The 17915-nt window shown below is 34.1% G+C and overlaps 1 protein-coding gene and 1 long non-coding RNA gene across 17 annotated transcripts in view; one reads left to right on the forward strand and one right to left on the reverse strand.

Annotated features, from left to right (window-relative positions):
* The window catches only part of LOC100881673 (lachesin), a 76707-nt gene that overhangs the window by 54553 nt on the left and 4239 nt on the right, over nucleotides 1–17915 (reverse strand). The window lies entirely within an intron of this gene.
* Nucleotides 1–17915, forward strand: part of LOC105661850 (uncharacterized) — a 94694-nt gene that overhangs the window by 53672 nt on the left and 23107 nt on the right. The window contains exon 8 of one of the 15 annotated variants that reach the window (XR_013037311.1): nucleotides 5929–6727. The exons of 13 other annotated variants lie outside the window; for them this stretch is intronic. This is a non-coding gene — a long non-coding RNA (uncharacterized LOC105661850). Of the gene's footprint in view, nucleotides 1–5928; nucleotides 6728–17915 lie in introns of those variants that run through there. One more of the 15 variants, XR_013037313.1, reaches the window with a different exon arrangement.

The following is a 17915-nucleotide window of genomic DNA, read 5'->3' on the forward strand; positions in this document are numbered from 1 at the left end:
GCGGAATTTAGAGAATTTGGAGAACTTGGAAAATTTGCAGAATTTAGAGAATTTAGAGAATTTAGAGAATTTACAAAATTTAGAAGTTCAGAAATCTACGAATTTAGGAATTCCACAAATTCAGCAAATCCACCACCAACCCCGAAATTTTAAATAAAAAATCGAGGACGATCAGTTGAATAATTCCCAGCACGTAAATATCGAATAGGTTCGCAAAGAGGTTGAAACTTAAAAAGCATGCGACTATCCTTCACCGATCCGCTTTTTAACTACCCCGATTTTCATTCCGCGTTCATTCCCGTTATACGTAATTACGTTAGAAAGAAAGTGCTAAGAGGTAATCAATTAAAAATTCTTCGAGTGAAAGAGTATTCGCAAAGTTTGGTTGATTGTAGAAGCGAAAAAGCATCGCAAAAGTGTTTTTTCAGGGGGTCGTAAAGGGCAAAACGACGGGTGAACTTAAAGATATGGAGGAGTGGATGCCAACACCTTAATCTTTCCTACGGGAAAGTTTCTTTCGTCGCAAATCTTTCCTTGTACTTCGTCTTCCCGCCTCTTGCCACCTCCGCAGGGGATATAGAAACGAGAGTGTAAATCAGCTGAGATTCGACTTTAAGCGTCGTACTGGCAACATCCGGTCAATTTTGACCCGACGTTATGCCCCTTAACGCTCATCCGATCGATTTGATCCAAATTTGGGGCGCAAGGTTAAACTACCCCTGGGGAGAGTGATGGTGCTGAGGAAAAAAGATCTATTACTCATTTTTGTGTGGAGGAAGGCTTCAGTTTAGAAATTTTTGTGGTTATGAATATTTAGGATTTTAGATATTTAGTTTTTAAGATTTTGGTAATTAAGGATTTTTAAATTTTTTAGTTTGTGGTTTAGAATATTTTGGATTTATGAGTCTATGAATTTTTAGATTTCTTAAATCGCAATGTTGGTGATATTTAAATTTGGAAATTCATATTTGCATATTATTCTTAACGCTCATCCGATCGATTTGATCCAAATTTGGGGCGCAAGGTTAAACTACCCCTGGGGAGAGTGATGGTGCTGAGGAAAAAAGATCTATTGCTCATTTTTGTGTGAGGGAAGTGTTCGGTTTAGAAATTTTTGTGGTTATAAATATTTAGGTTTTTAAGATTTTGGTAATTAAGGATTTTCAGATTTTTTAGTTTGGGGTTTAGAATATTTAAGATTTGTGAGTTTATAAATTTTTGGACTTCTTAAATCACAATATTGGAAATTTTTAAATTTGGAAATTTATGAATGTTTAAATTCATATTTGTATATTACTCTTAATGCTCGTCCAAACAATTTGATCCAAATTTGGGGCGCAAGGTTAAACTACCCCTTAGGAAAATGATGCTGCAGAGGTAAAAAGTTCTATTATTCATTTTCATGTGAAGAAAGTATTCAATTTAGAAATTATTGTGGTTACGAATATTCAGATTATTAGCTTCAAATTTTGTACATCAAAAATTTTCAGATTTTGTAGATTATAATTTAAAATATTTCAGATTTATGAGTCCACAAATTTGTTGATTTCTTAAATCACAATGTTGGAGTATTCTATGAACGTACACTTGAAACCCAAAAAAGCATTTTCAAAATTTACTAAAATATTCAGTAAATGCATTTAAAGTAAAAAAGTAGAAGTTCTCCAAAAAATGTTGAAAATAGAATGGATTGAATGAGTTCAGGGTTAGATAGAGCAATCTGGTGGTTTGGTAGCGGATCTTAAGTGGAAAGTTGTTCAGAGAGTTAGTTTCCGATTTCCCAGATTAGAACGTCGCGATAGAGTGGATTAAAAGAGCTTCATAGTAAACTACTAGGGAGAATTAATTTGACAATTACAGTTTTTATTGCGTGGATGACGGGAGATCGAAAAACCTTCTGTTAAAACGTCATTATACCAAAAAATCAATTTAAACGTCATCTCAGTTTTAAAATTTAAAAATGGAGAAATTTCTGCATCTATCATCAATAATTATATTTTGTTAATTTTATGATATGTATAGTATATTTCTTTCTCTATAAAATTATTGTTTATTATGAATGCAACTATGAACTGAAATTTTTATCATTCATTTAACATTGTGGTGTTACATGATGTTTATTTGGTTACATGATGTGGTTACATGATGTTTATACATGCAATGTAATTAAACCAGATATTATGTTTAAATAAATTCATTTGCAGTATAGATCATATTTGTTATTGAATTTCAAACAAGAATCTATTTGTATAGAGATAAGTTAAAAATTGAATCATCATCTTCAACATCTTCGGTCCCAACTGTGTCTTAAAACGCAGTCCACAAAGATGTTCAAGATCATAAACTCGTTCGAGCATAAAAATACGTGAAATTGGGAGATCTATGAGTGACATAACTCGTGCTTGTTATATTTTCATAGAAGAAACTATTTACGAGTAATTCTGCTGACACACTTATTGTTAGATGCATCATTTTGTATTTCGTAGACCACGTCGCACAAGTGGTAGATCACTTTTGGTCTCGCAAGGCGTACTCTTGAAACTGCTACTAAAAAGACTTCACTCGCTAAAATAGCTTCGATATTGTACAAGTTGTCCCGGAATTATTAACAAGGTTTAAAATAAAATTCCCTAATTTTTAGCCAATTTAAGACCGTATAATCGTGCATAATGAATCTCCAGGACATATTTTAACAACTCTGAGAGAAATTCTCGAGTAAAATTTATACGTAGAGAATTTATTAATTTATTAATCTCCTTTCAGTTTTCCAATAAAATGTACTGTGAATATTAATTAAATGTGAAATGAGTAGAGGAATTAAATAGCATTCTTGTAGATGATCACTCGTCTATAATGTTCAATTTTATGTTATCAGTAATATTAATTTAATTTTTGCTAATTTTATTTATTAAATTATGTGATAACATCAGCTGTTTATTTATTGGGAAACTCTAGTCTACGAAAATACTGTTGTATGCTAAATAAAATTGCTATAAGTTCAGTTGTATTTAATATATTTATCAAAAAATAATTTCGTAAATGAAAATGCGTAATGCGCATGCGCGCGCGATGTATTACGCATGCGCAGTGACAGCGTATATACCGCAACTTATTCAAACAAATTATTTTCGCGTTTCCGTAAATCTTAACTGCGTTTGAAATACTAAAATAATTAAAACTGAAATGAAAGTAATGTTTTAGTACTTCATCACTATAAATAAATAGCGAATTTAATAAATAGATGATGAAAGCTCTCAAAGACAAAATTGAGGCAATTTAAGCTTTCCAGCGTAGCGAGGCGAATACAGGTAATCAAAGTGCCTACGATTAATATTTCGTTCGACGCGAAAATTGCATTTCGGTAATTAATAATTTATTTATTTGGCAAATCCGCCGATGAGAGGTCGAGTTAAACACGGAATTATCCGACCGGTGGAACGGGCGAAACGTCGAAGACACGAAAATCCTTCTAAAACAGGGATTACTCGGAGAATTTCTCAATTACCAGAGTGGAATGTGTGATGAACTGAAGAACCGAGAAGCCAGAAGGACGAATGAGCGACCGGAGTCGAAAGTAGAGAAGTGACAAGCAGCCCGACGGGATTTTAAGCTCAAGACGTCACGAGAGTTTAGTAAAACGGTTAAAGGAGCGACCTAACGAGAAGTCCCTTTGTCCCAAAGGATAACCTTACTCTCCATTAACTGGTCTGCGTGACAGAGTTTGTGATGTGTCAAGGAATCCCTTCCGAACAAATTAGGCGAATCCTATTCTAAATTGCACTTTGGCTACTGCAACGATTATATGGGTCATCCTGTGAATAATATCCATCGAATTTTTATTTTCCACGTACCAACTGTTCGGAAGTCACGTAACCTAACTTTTAACCTAAGTTCGCTATTCGTGATTCCGACATTTTTCCTGCGGAATTATTTATTAACGTTCTTGAATTTATAGGAGGACATTTTTTTTAAGATTTCTCTGGACTGCAATATATCTATGTTCATATATCATTAGATTTCTAGGTCCCTTGCTTCTTGAGAGCTTGGTCTGCAGATCCGTTGATCCCTAGATTATTATATCTTTAGATCTCTTGGTCCTTAGATTTCTTGCTCTATAGAATGCTTGATCCCTAGATTATTCTGGGAATCTTAGAGATTTAGTTAGATCTGCAAATATTATTTCCCTAAATACAGGTACAACCATTATTTCTATACCCCTATAATTACATGTATCTACATCCCTATATACATAACGAGATTCCTATACTCTTCTCCCACATAGTTATGTTACCAGTCTAGTTCTCTGTATCCTCAGCTCCCTATATCCCTAATTACATATCCCTGGTTCTTTATAGAATTCTTCATATCCCTAGGCACTTCTATCTAAATACTTACAATTCAAATTTTTGTGTATCAAGATTTCTATATCAGTAACTCTCTGATGTTCTGAATCTCTATAAACTTAGATTCCTATATCTCAGATCCCAAAATAGCTCTAGATCCCAAACTAGACATAGATCTTAAAATAGCCCTAGATCCCAAAATATCCCTAGATCCCAAAATAGCCTTAGATCCCAAACTAGACATAGATCTAAAATAGACCTAGATCCCAAAATAGCCCTAGATCTAAAAATAGCCCTAGACCCCAATATCCCTCGGTCCTGATATCTCAAGATCCTAATATCCCTAGATTCCAAAATATCCCTGAATTCCAATACCCTTAGATCTCAATACACCCAGATCCAAATATCCATAGATCTCTAGATCTCAAAATAGTCCCACCTCCCAAAATATCCCTGGATCCAAATATCCCCAAATCCCACAATCCCCAAATCCCACAATCCCCAAATCCCACAATCCCCAAATCCCACAATCCCCAAATCCCACAATCCCCAAATCCCACAATCCCCAAATCCCACAATCCCCAAATTCCCAAATCCCCAAATCCCACGATCCCCAAATCCCAGAATCCCCAAATCCCAGAATCCCCAAATCCCAATATCCCCAAATCCCAATATCCCCAAATCCCACAAACCCAAAATCCCACAATCCCCAAATCCCAATATCCCCAAATCCCAATATCCCCAAATCCCAATATCCCCAAATCCCAATATCCCCAAATCCCAATATCCCCAAATCCCAATATCCCCAAATCCCAATATCCCCAAATCCCAATATCCCCAAATCCCAATATCCCCAAATCCCAATATCCCCAAATCCCAATATCCCCAAATCCCAATATCCCCAAATCCCAATATCCCCAAATCCCAATATGCCCAAATCCCAATATCCCCAAATCCCAATATCCCCAAATCCCAATATCCCCAAATCCCAATATCCCCAAATCCCAATATCCCCAAATCCCAATATCCCCAAATCCCAATATCCCCAAATCCCAAAACCCCCAATTCCAATATCCCCAAATCCCAATATCCCTAAACCAAATATTCCCAGTGACCTATATCTCAAACTACCTGTATCTACATTTCTGTACTCTTATATCCCTAAATTTCAATGTCCCTAAATGTCTCTAAATCTCTATACCTCGATATCTCAGCGTCTCCACAATTCCATGCGCCAACATCCCCAAATCCGTAAGTGAAATAAAAGGATATCGAAGGTTCGTTCAGTTAATTCGCTCGTGTCACCCAGCATTAGCAAGTGTCAAAAAATTGGTGAGAAAAGAATTCGATAGGTGACGGGTGAGCACACCGTGGGCTTACCACGCAGTAAGTCTTTTGGCTTGTCTCCCCTTTTTTTTTCCTCCGTGCTCAAACTTCTCTCCGGTTCCAATATCTATCCCTCTTCTTTATCGAGTTCTCCCTTTTTTCTTCGCGTTCTCTTTTGTGTACACGCGTGCGTGTGTAGTTAAAGATTGTTCGCCGGCACGAAATCCCGCATTTTCAACACAATCATCTTCCTTTTTAGCAGAAAAGGCGGCAGAGAAGATGGCGGAGGCTAAAGAGGGGGGGACAGTGGAAGCCATTATATCTTCCGCACGAATAAACGTAGGCATCCATCTAAGCTTCTTCTGGAGTCACGCTGGAGCACGAAAGAAGAAGACGTGAAATTAATTTTGATGCTGTCAACTCTCCGCCTCGTTTCCATCGAAGCTGAGTTATAATTTAGCATCTTGCCGAGTGCTAAGCGAGTGGATAAGGTCGATGAAAAGCGGGGATTCCGGAGTGCAGTATTTTAAATTGACCTGAATTTTCTGTTTCACCGATGGAGCAATTTTCAACGTTTACGAATCACCGATTTGAATTTATGAAAACCGACAGCTTCACCGGAAGGAATTCGATTTACAATTTCCACGCCGAATAAAAAGCTGGAAAATACAACGGATTCGCCGAGTACACTGCCGGCCATGATAGGCTCCCCTAGGGAAACTGGAGCTACAGGGGAAAACAGGATACGCTGTTCGTTCACTTTTGGTTGAGAAATTTTTTTAATTTCGCTTGTTACATTTTTGGGGAATTTCAGGGCTCGTTGGAGTTCGCGGTTTGAGAATTTTGGGAGGGGGCTTTTGGACATCACGCAATTTGGGGATTTGGGGATTTTGAAGATTAGGAATTTGGTAATTTGAGTGTTTGACGAATAGGAAAATAATTTGGTGATGTGGAAATTATTTGGAGATGCGATTTGATAATTTAGGGAAATTAGATATTTAGACATTCAATTTAGAAAATTTAGGGAATATGAAACTTAAGGAGGAAGCTCAGAAATCTGGTAATTTATAAATATAGAAATCGAATTTCTAAATGCTTATATTTGATCATTTGGGAACTTGAAAATTTGGATATTTGTAATTTAACAATTTCTTAATTTAAAAATTGAAAATTTCTGATTAAATTTGAACATTCGAAAATTTCTGGTTAAATTTGAACATTTGAAAATTTCTGGTTAAATTTGAACATTTGAAAATTTCTGGTTAAATTTGAACATTTGAAAATATCTAAATTTAGCAATTAGTGAATTTTTAAATGTGTGAATTTGCAAATTTAAACAGTACTAAATTTTGAAGCTGATAACTTTGTTAATTTGAAAATTTGTCAATTGGCTAATTTGCCAATGTATCAATTTTTGAGATTGAAATTTTCTAAATTTGGTAATTTGTTAATATGAAAATTTGGAAGTTGAAAAATGTATTAATTTGAAAAATTGTCAGTTAAAAAATTTATTATTTGAAAAATTGTCAAATGGTAAATTTGTTAATTTGAAAAATTGTAAACTGATGATTTGTTAACCTGAAAAATTTGAAGTTGAAAAATTTTCAAATGGTAAATTTGCTAATTTGAAAAATTATAAATTGATGATTTGTTAACTTGAAAAATTTGAAGTTGAAAAATTTTCAAATGGTAAATTTATTAATTTGAAAATTTGGAAGTCGAAAAATTTGTTAATTTGAAAAATTGTTAGTTGAAAAATTTGAAAAAAAAAATTGTCAGACGGTAAATTTGTTAATTTGAAAATTTGAAAACTGTCAAATTTGTTAATTTGAAAAATTGTCAAATAATAAATTAACTTAAAAATTTGACTTTTGAAAAATTTGTGAATATAAGCATTTAAAATATAAATCCATAGAAACTTAAAAATAGTCATTGAAAGCTTGAAATTTTCACGTACACAAAATCCTTATTCGAACAGTGCCTACATTGCACCCGATTATATAACACGTACTGTCACCTGCGGTCAGTGTCGTACTTAAACTTTGCGGAACCCTGGGCATAACTTCTCGCACACACTTCCACCTATCTACCCATATTCCTCACTCTCTAACAACACACCAATCCGCACTAAAAAATAAAAAAAATAAAATAAAATATTGAACCAACATAGCTTACAGAAATAAAAATATAATCCCTAAAATTTTCAGTTATTTTTGCAAAATATGACGCTCTTTTTTTATTTTCGATAAATTGATTCTCTGAAACAGTTCATCTGCGTTATTGATTTTTTTTTTGTTAAATATATATGTTCTATTGTTAGATTGATAAAGCGTTATCGCATACCGTACGGTAATAAATAATTGATGGAAAACTGGAATAAATAGGAAGCACTTGTTTGATTTGGTCTATTCCAATGCGACTGGAAAGACACATTCGAACAGTTTTAATCGTACTGGAACAGTGCCATGAGTCTACGATCAATCATCGTGAAAGTTACAATTAGACGTGTTGGATCGATGGCTGGTGTAAACTCATATACGTCATTTTAATTTTAGCTATTGCGGTTTTAATTACACGGTAAATAGCGGAAATCAATTGTCAAAGTGCAGGTGCTCGTATTTTTATTTTTCGGGATTTTGAGATTTTTTAAATGATTGAGATTTTGGAAATTTGGGGGTTTAGTGTTTGAATATGGTGGTTTGGGGATGTAGGTTTTTGGGAATTTGGAAATTTAGAAATTTAGAAATTTAGGAATTTGGGTTAGGAAATTTAGAAAATTGAGAATTTGGAAATTTTAGAATTTTGGAATTTGAGACTTTGGGAGGTTAGAAATTTGGAACTTTGAGAATTTGAAATTTTGAGAATTTGGAATTTTCAAAATTTGGAAATTTAGGAATTTGCAAATTTGAGAATTTGGAATTAAGAGAATTTGGAAATTTGAGAATTTGGAATTTTGAGAATTGGGAAATTTGAGAATTTTGGAATTTGAGAATTTTGGAATTTGAGAATTTTGGAATTTGAGAATTTTGGAATTTGAGAATTTTGGAATTTGAGAATTTTGGAATTTGAGAATTTTGGAATTTGAGAATTTTGGAACTTGAGAATTTTGGAATTTGAGAATTTTGGAACTTGAGAATTTTCGAACTTGAGAATTTTGGAATTTGAGAATTTTGGAATTTGAGAATTTTGGAACTTGAGAATTTTTGAACTTGAGAATTTTGGAATTTAAGAATTTTGGAATTTGAGAATTTTGGAATTTGAGAATTTTGGAATTTGAGAATTTTGGAATTTGAGAATTTTGGAATTTGAGAATTTTGAAATTTGAGAATTTTGGAATTTGAGAATTTTTGAACTTGAGAACTTTGGAACTTGAGAATTTTGGAATTTGAGAATTTTGGAACTTGAGAATTTTTGAACTTGAGAATTTTGGAATTTGAGAATTTTGGAATTTGAGAATTTTGGAATTTGAGAATTTGGAATTTTGAGAATTTGGAATTTTAGGAATTTGGAAATTTGAGAATTTGGAAATTTAAAAATTTTTTAATTTAGAGAACTGAAAAGTTTATAATTCAAAAATGATTAAATCCACAAATTTTTAAAGCCCTAAAAAATAATATAAAATAAAAAAAATCTAAACTGCAGCCTTCTCTAATAACAACAGAAGATTAAGCTACAGTGAGTGTTAAATTCTAAATGATTGAAATGCGTTTATTTGGCAGCCAAAAACTACTGATTAATTCAGTGTAACTTTCACTGATGAAATCGATGGTCCTTCACTGATTTAATTACTAATTTACTTCGTTAATTAAATCAGTGACTGGTCACTATTTCCGGGTAACAAATTTGCAGTCAGACATCTAAAATAGGAGTTCGTTACAAATTTTATATGAAAGGAGTCTTCGAGCAGAAGATCATTACTTTAATGGATATCAGTTATAAATTTATACTTGAACACTAATATTGATTGATTGATTGATTTCATAAGGGCCTCGACTGCTGTGCTCATTGGTCCATTGAATACTAATATCAAATTTCCAATATAATAATACTTATATGTAATTACTAATTTGTTAATTTAATTATTAATACACGTACTTGAATAATAGTCTATAATTTGAGGTACATAATACTTGTATCTGAGTACCTATTTGCAAGTCCCAATATCGGATACTTGTACTTGAATACCAATCTCTAATTTCAAGTATTTAATACTAACACTTGAATACTTATCTACAATCACAAATACCCAAAACCTGAAACAATCGCAATCGCCATTCGTACAAGAAATCGTGTCAGACGAAGTCATAAATTCACAAACTGTTATACCACGACATTAAGCAACATACTTACCGCAATTACTTGTCTACTTATGGATTATTCGAAATGAGACCGTTCGCTACATCCAAGTTGATGTTCTCGAATTCAGATTTAGGGAATGTACAATCTAGAGCGGGCAAATTGGACCGAAAGTCGATAAAATCGGTTTGACGATTGTACGGCTCGTAATCATTCATGATAAAACAGCTGACAGTTATATGGCCGACGTGACGAGGACTTCCAAAAATATCAACGAGAACGTAATCGGAATCGGTCGCCGGTGCAATCGCGGCGATGCCGATGGCTGTGAATCGCGGAGAAGGAGGCCGACTGACAACTGTGCCTGATGACGGGAATAAAGAAGAAAAGATGGAAACGGAAAAGAACGTGGAAAAGGCAACCGAATGTTACGTCGAACGAGCAAGAGAACAAACGGCGGGGGACAAAAAAAGATGAAGAGCACGGAATTCCTCGGGCGAAACATCAAGGACGGAGCAAGTTTTTCTCGATTGCGGAGTTTGGCAATTTTGCGATTACGGATTTGGCATTTGGGGATTTTAGTGTTCGGAGATTTAGGGAATTTAGGAAATTCTGAATTTTGGGATATTGAGAAGAAGATTTTGAAGATTGGAATATTTTGAAGATTTTTAAGTTTCAACATTTGAGAATTTGAGAAATTTCTCCCTGTCCTCAATACAGATGTAACTCTCTAGATTTATATATCCCTAGATTTCTATATACATAGAAGTCGATATATCCAAAACTCCATATTCCTAGATATAGATTACATTATATCCCTAGATCTACAAATCCCTATAGCTCTAAATTCCCAAATTACCAAATTACTAGATTCTTAAATCACAACATCTCTAAATCCCTAGATTTTCAAACACATAAATCTCCAAATCTGTGGATTCAAATATCACTAGATCCCCAAATTCCCTAGATCCCAACACCACTAGTTCTCCAAAAACCCTAGATCCAAAATTTGCTAGATCGGAAAAGAACTAGATCCCAAAATCAGTAGATCTCCAAATTCCCCAGGTCTCAAAATACCTGGTTCCAAAAATTCCTAGATTCCAAAATTCCTATATCTCAAAATTCCTAGATTCCATAAAAATTCCTATATCCCAAAATCCATACATTCCAAAATTCCTATATCCCAAAATTCCTAAATTCAAAAATTCCTATATCCCAAAATCCCTAGATTCCAAAATTCCTATATCCCAAAATCCCTAGATTCCAAAATTCCTAGATCCCAAAATCCGTGGTTTCCATAAAAATTCCTATATCCCAAAATCCATACATTCCAAAATTCCTAGATCCCAAAATCCCTAGATTCCATAAAAATTCCTATATCCCAAAATCCATACATTCCAAAATTCCTATATCCCAAAATTCCTAAATTCAAAAATTCCTATATCCCAAAATCCCTAGATTCCAAAATTCCTATATCCCAAAATTCCTATATCCCAAAATCCCTAGATTCCAAAATTCCTAGATCCCAAAATCCGTGGTTTCCATAAAAATTCCTATATCCCAAAATCCATACATTCCAAAATTCCTAGATCCCAAAATCCCTAGATTCCATAAAAATTCCTATATCCCAAAATTCCTAGATTCCAAAATTCCTATATCCCAAAATCCCTAGATTCCAAAATTCCTATATCCCAAAATCCCTAGATTCCAAAATTCCTATATCCCAAAATCCCTAGATTCCAAAATTCCTATATCCCAAAATTCCTAGATTCCAAAATTCTTATATCCCAAAATTCCTAAATCCAAAAATCCCTAGATTCCAAAATTCCTATATCCAAAAATCCTTAGATCCAAAAATCGCTAGATCTCCAAATCCCTAAATCCCTAGATTTCGATATCTTTAAATCCTGGTATCTTTCACATATTCCGCAATTTATTGTTATGAATAGCATTGGAACGAGCGAATATAAGAGAAACGTATAATTGTTCGGTTTTCAAGTTGATCGAGTGAAATAGATTGAAATTATCGAAACGATAGGAAGGAAAGATTTAAACGTATTAGTTTTTCGGTAGTTTGCCGTAACTTCGGAACACTTAATTGGCCGCAATACTTTTCGGATATTTAAACTCCGGCAAGATTCAAATAATACCAGTGAGTTGAAACTTCACGGCGATTGATTTAATCGAAAACTTGCGAGGGAAACGTATTGAATCGCCAATGCCGGTCGCGCCGTGCCGGTACTACCCATTACTAATGAATCATTTCCAACTTTGGACACAACGGCACCGGGAACAATGATGAACATTCCAGTTACCACTGTCGAACCGTACAATTTCGCTTGGGGGAAAAAAAGAAATAAGATCGATCGAGGTACCCCGGTCCACCCCGTGCTCGGAACCGACGAAAATAAATTTGGCAAACGTTCCGCTTTTTCCCTTCCACCAACTTGGACGATTCATATTTACAGTTTGCATCCGAGTTTTCTTAATAACCGAAAAAACAGGGACGAATCGACGTGGGGCGCGGAGACTCTCCCGGATTTCTGCGTCTTTTACTCGTTTTTCTTTTTCTTTTTTTTCTCTCGTTCGCGTTTTAGTAATATAAGGAGGAATGTGGAAATTCAGAGTTCAAAGGCAAATACGAGGGGACGTCGGAAAAGTGGAATAAAGTACACCGCATTTATAAATGTGTCATTACCCGTATTTGTCAATTTCAAGATCACTCGATTCCCTCGTCAAGCTACCAAATCTACGAACTTTTCTATTTTATTCATTTATTTTTCCCTAATTTATAAAATTGGGAAACAAGTATAATAAAATGTCCAAGAGTTTAAATTTCTTAAGTTTAACTTAAGTCTCTTAATTTTTCAATCTTCCAATATTTTTGTTTTCAAATTCTGAAAATTATAGAACTCGACATTTAAAATCACTAAAATCTGAATGTAGCCTCGTGCCAAATCCCTAGTTCTCAAATAATGTGTCACTAAATATAAAACCCCTACATCCTGACGTTACTCAATTTCAAAATTCCTATATATCCTGAAATCCCTAGATCCACAATTCTCAGATCACAAATTCCAAGATCCTGAATCCCTAGAGCCAAGAACCCCTATATTCCTAAATCCCTAGATCCAGAATCCCTAAATTCCAAAATCCCCAAAACTTAAAAATTCTAATTCCAAAAATCCTTAGATCCAAAAATCCCTAGAGTACAAAACCTCCTAGATCCAGAAATCACTAGTTCCAAAATCCCTAAACCCCAAAAATTCTAATTCCAAAAATTCCTAGAGCATAAAATCCCTAGATCCAGAAATCACTAGTTCCAGAATCCCTAAACCCCAAAAATTCTAATTCCAAAAATCCCTAGAGTTCAAAATCCCTAGATCCAGAAACCACTAGTTCCAAAAATCCCTAGATCCAAAAATCCCTAAATCCAAAAATTCGTAGATCCAAAAATCCCTAGTTCCAAAAATCCCTAAATCCAAAAATCCCGAATCCCCAAAAACTCTAGTTCCAAAAACTCTAATTCCAAAAACTCTAGTTCCAAAAATCCCTAGATCCAAAAATCCCTAGTTTCAAAAATCCCGAATCCCCAAAAACTCTAGTTCCAAAAATCCCTAGTTCCCAAAATCCCTAGTTCCAAAAATCCCGAATCTCCAAAAACTCTAATTCCAAAAATCTCTAGACCCCAGTATCCCTAGATCCCAAACCCCCATACCCAAAATCCCTAAATTCGAAATCAGTATAATTCGAAATTTCCAAATGCCAAAATCCCTACACCTCGAAATCCCTTTATCGCAATTCCCTAAATTTCAAACTAAAAAATCTGCATTTTCATATTTCACTGCTTTCGACCGTAACTTCACGATTTTTGCAATAAATAATTTACATCTTCTTCGAGTAAAGAGTTAAAGAGTTAAAGCCAGTAAGTTGCATGAAAAACGAGGGTAATCCATTTAGAAAGTGCGAGTATGACGTTCTAATTTTCATGATAGTTATTAAATCACGTGATCGGATTAAGAACTTTTCAACCGTCGGGTGCATTATCAATTCACGTTATTATTAACAACTCGGACAGTTTATCAATCGGAGTATTCGGCGTTATTAAAAGCAAAGAAATATTGTGATGCCCGTGCACTTTGTACCATGTTGACAATAGGATTTGAAACTATGCTCAACAGGAAGTAGCTGCAACGAAATTTCTTCGAAGGAATTAATAAAGCGTATCTGGTTTCAACCGAAGTATACAGAATGCAGGCTATGTCTAACATACAATTCCGTGAACAATGTTCGTTGTATAGCAATCTTAATACCCGGCGATATTAAATTTCTTCGTCAAGATTCCCTCATTTAGGAGATAGTTTTAATTCGCGAATCAATTCGCGGTCGTAAAGAAACTTCCTCGATCGATAAATCCAATACGTTTGCGGGGAGAGGCAACAGTTTGCGGAAAATATTAATACCTCGTTGCATGATTTTTTCATTTCGGAAAACGTGCTTGTTCCACGTCTTCCGCGAATAACAAGAAAATTACAGCGAGCAAATGTTTTCGATTAATTCCCCGTTGCAGGATTTTTTCGCGAACACAATTTTCACCTAGCGATCGAGATAATGATAACGGAATAACACTAAACAAATATTCATGCAGAAATTGTGTTTAAATTGTAAATGAGATTAAATATATATTTTATATCGCAAATTTGCAACGTTATTTGAATGCGCAACGCGGGTAATTGGAACAAGCCAATAAATGTTTCGAATAATTTTCTGATTATTAAAATATGCGGTGCCCGGGTCATTTATGTTTTACAAGATACGATAATTTCGTGGTGTGTTATCTTTCGCATCGTGCAACAGTATGCAAGTAAAGATTAAATCGTAACGTAAGTCCCCGACGTTTCTTTTACTCCGCTTATGAAACGAGATATTTTACCATGCGATTTTGTTTGTGATATATAAATATTACATGTTACTAGATAGCCGCTTTTTTCTTCGCGATATTATTTTTTCGTATATTTTCCATTTCAAGTTAAATTAAAACCTTCGCCGTTTAGAAGAAGTTAAAAAAAAGTAGATTGCAACGTTCCGTTTCCGTTATGAACTTATGTCACAACCTAACGTAATATAATAGTAAATATGTTCTTTCAAAAATGAAAATACCGTGGAAATGTGAAAATACGCAATTTTGAACGTGATGATATAAATCGCGGAAACAGTTTCTTACGGGGATATATCGTACATGTAAAGTTGTATAAATATCCTATGAATATGAATATTTAGTGCGGTATATGAATAATAAAGTTTCATAAATTTATGCCAAAACTAAAGTTACAAATTTGTATATTTATAAACTATCCAAACTTCTGCAATTTAGAGTAGATTTTGTGAAGTCAAGAATTTTTTAGGTTGAAATTTGGCAAATTAGTTAATTGGTAAATTAATGAGGTGTTAGATTGCTGATTTGATGAATTGATGAATTGATGAATTGATGAATTGATGAATTGATGAATTGATGAATTGATGAATTGATGAACTGATGAATTAGTGAATTGGTGAATTGGTGAACTGATGAATTGATGAATTATTGATTTGGTAAATTGGTAAATTGATATCTTTACAAATTGGTAAATTGATATTTTTACAAATTGATAAATGATGAATTGATGATTTGGTAAATTGGTAAATTGATATCTTTGCAAATTGATAAATTGATGAATTGGTGAATTGGTGAATTAGTAAATTGGGGAATTGATGAATTGGGGAGTTGATGAAGTGGTAAATTGGTGAATTAGTAAATTCCTTATTGGTCGAGTAATGAATCAATGAATTGATAAATCGATGAATTGGTAAATTAGTGAATTGATGAATTGGTAAATTGTTGAATTGGTGAATTGGTGAATTGGTGAATTGGAAAATTGATGAATTGGTAAATTGATGAATTGGTAAATTAATGAATTGGTAAATTGTTAAACTGGTGAATTGGTAAATTGTTAAATTGTTGAATTGGTAAATTGTTAAATTGGTGAATTGGTAAATTGGTGAATTGTTAAATTGGTGAATTGGAAAATTTCTTAATTTGAATCTAGAAAACTGAAAAATTAGTGAACTTATACAATCCTCAATTTGGAAGTTGTTAAATATGCAAATTTGCAAATTTTTAAACTTAAAAGTTACCAAATTGTTACATTGGCGAATTTAAAAATTCAAAAATGTTTAAAGTTTATAGTCGGTAAAAACAGTCCACCTCCCTCAAAAAGAGCAAAAAATTAAGAATATGAATGCATGAAACGAAATTACAAAAGTCTTTCTAAGAACGCACCGCTAAGTTTTCAAGAACGATTAAGTAAATCGCCAAATGGACCTCCCATTAAATATCCAATCTTCGTAAGAACGGATAGGTCGGTAACAAATTTCGACGGATCAAGTAGAACAGAAACGTATCGGTAGCGTCTGGATGAAATCCGGAAAAGTGCAGCGGAGTGCAGGGAAAATAAATTTGACAATCCACAAGTTTGCTAACTCGGGCGACTTAGAAAATTCATACCATCAAGCAACGCTGAAGTTTTCTTAATAAGGAATCTCGAATTCCAACTGTTTTGGCAAGTAGGTCACGTTGCATGCGATTTCCTGCATACCCTTGCCACCTCTCCAAGTGGCTTCTGTAATGTGGCAAGGTAAACCACCGCCTTACGGTACAACTTGTTCCTATATGCGATGCTACGTACATACATACATACATACATGCATAAAAGCACGACGAAATGTTACCCCTTGTTGAGACGACTCGAGAAAAAATGCATACCACGTGTCTATGACTGCACCAGCCAAATGAAAAGGAATGCAGCTGTGCTCGTGAAACGACCGTACATCATGTTTTTTCAGATATGCATGCGATCTCCCATCTCAGACTTGTGTCAATTAAACATTTTCTATGCGATCTGCGAACCACGCAACATGTGGTTTCAGATGTTTGCCAGGAATTTCATCAATGCTATGTAATTTCAATTTGACTGCACAGTAAGATCGCGAATACTTCGCAAATTCCATTCAACTATATTTGCGTAACGAGTTTCCACTGTCTCATAAATTTTACACGCTTTTTATTGTTTTCGTGCGGATTTTATTTATGCATACACATATTTGTTTTTTTAGTAAATGGAATATCTAGAGAATCGATAACGTTTGGTACATTTATATCTGCGTATTAAACCTATCTTTGAAAAAGGAATAACATATGACTGTAAAAATGAACAGAGTTTGCAAAATGTGTGCAAACTTGATAATTAATAAAGGTATATATAGAACTATCCAATTCAAACAGTGGATACGTAGGAAACGTAGACAATAAGACCCTCCAGGTAGAAACTTGAACTTCCACAAACTCCACGTCGTCTTTGAAACAATAAAGCCTAATTTCTACTGAAGTTCGTGTGGTAGCATGACTGGCTAACCTTTTTCTTGCCCGTTGCAACGCTGTACATACTAAGTAATGAACGGTAAAATAATCAATGCAATTAGACATGTAACATGATAAAAACAACAAACTGCATAAATGCAATTCGTCAGAGAACATTTTATATCACGCTGTTCCTCACACTGGAAATTTGTTTCCCTTCAGTGTTTTTTATCCCGTCTCTTTGTAACCCGATTCGGAATGATCATGTGAATTTATTTGATATTCGAACCTAGAGACAAATTCATACTTTGCAACATTTGAACCGTTCGGTTCAATTACCAAAGTGATTAACTCCGTTAAATAAAAGGACTACTTGCTCTTTCGATCTCGGTGTTGCACTTGTAATCGGACGATTCGACAGTGGAATTTAAAATAAATTCGAAAAGAGATTTAAAGACTGTTTGGTGTGTGATTGGCTCGTTTGTTTACCTGATCTGTCATTCGCTTTTGAAACTTGGTTATTATACGTGTCAAATGGTGAATTTTGAAGTATG

Source organism: Megachile rotundata, chromosome 2 (genome assembly GCF_050947335.1).
Source record: "Megachile rotundata isolate GNS110a chromosome 2, iyMegRotu1, whole genome shotgun sequence".
Taxonomy (NCBI): domain Eukaryota; kingdom Metazoa; phylum Arthropoda; class Insecta; order Hymenoptera; family Megachilidae; genus Megachile; species Megachile rotundata.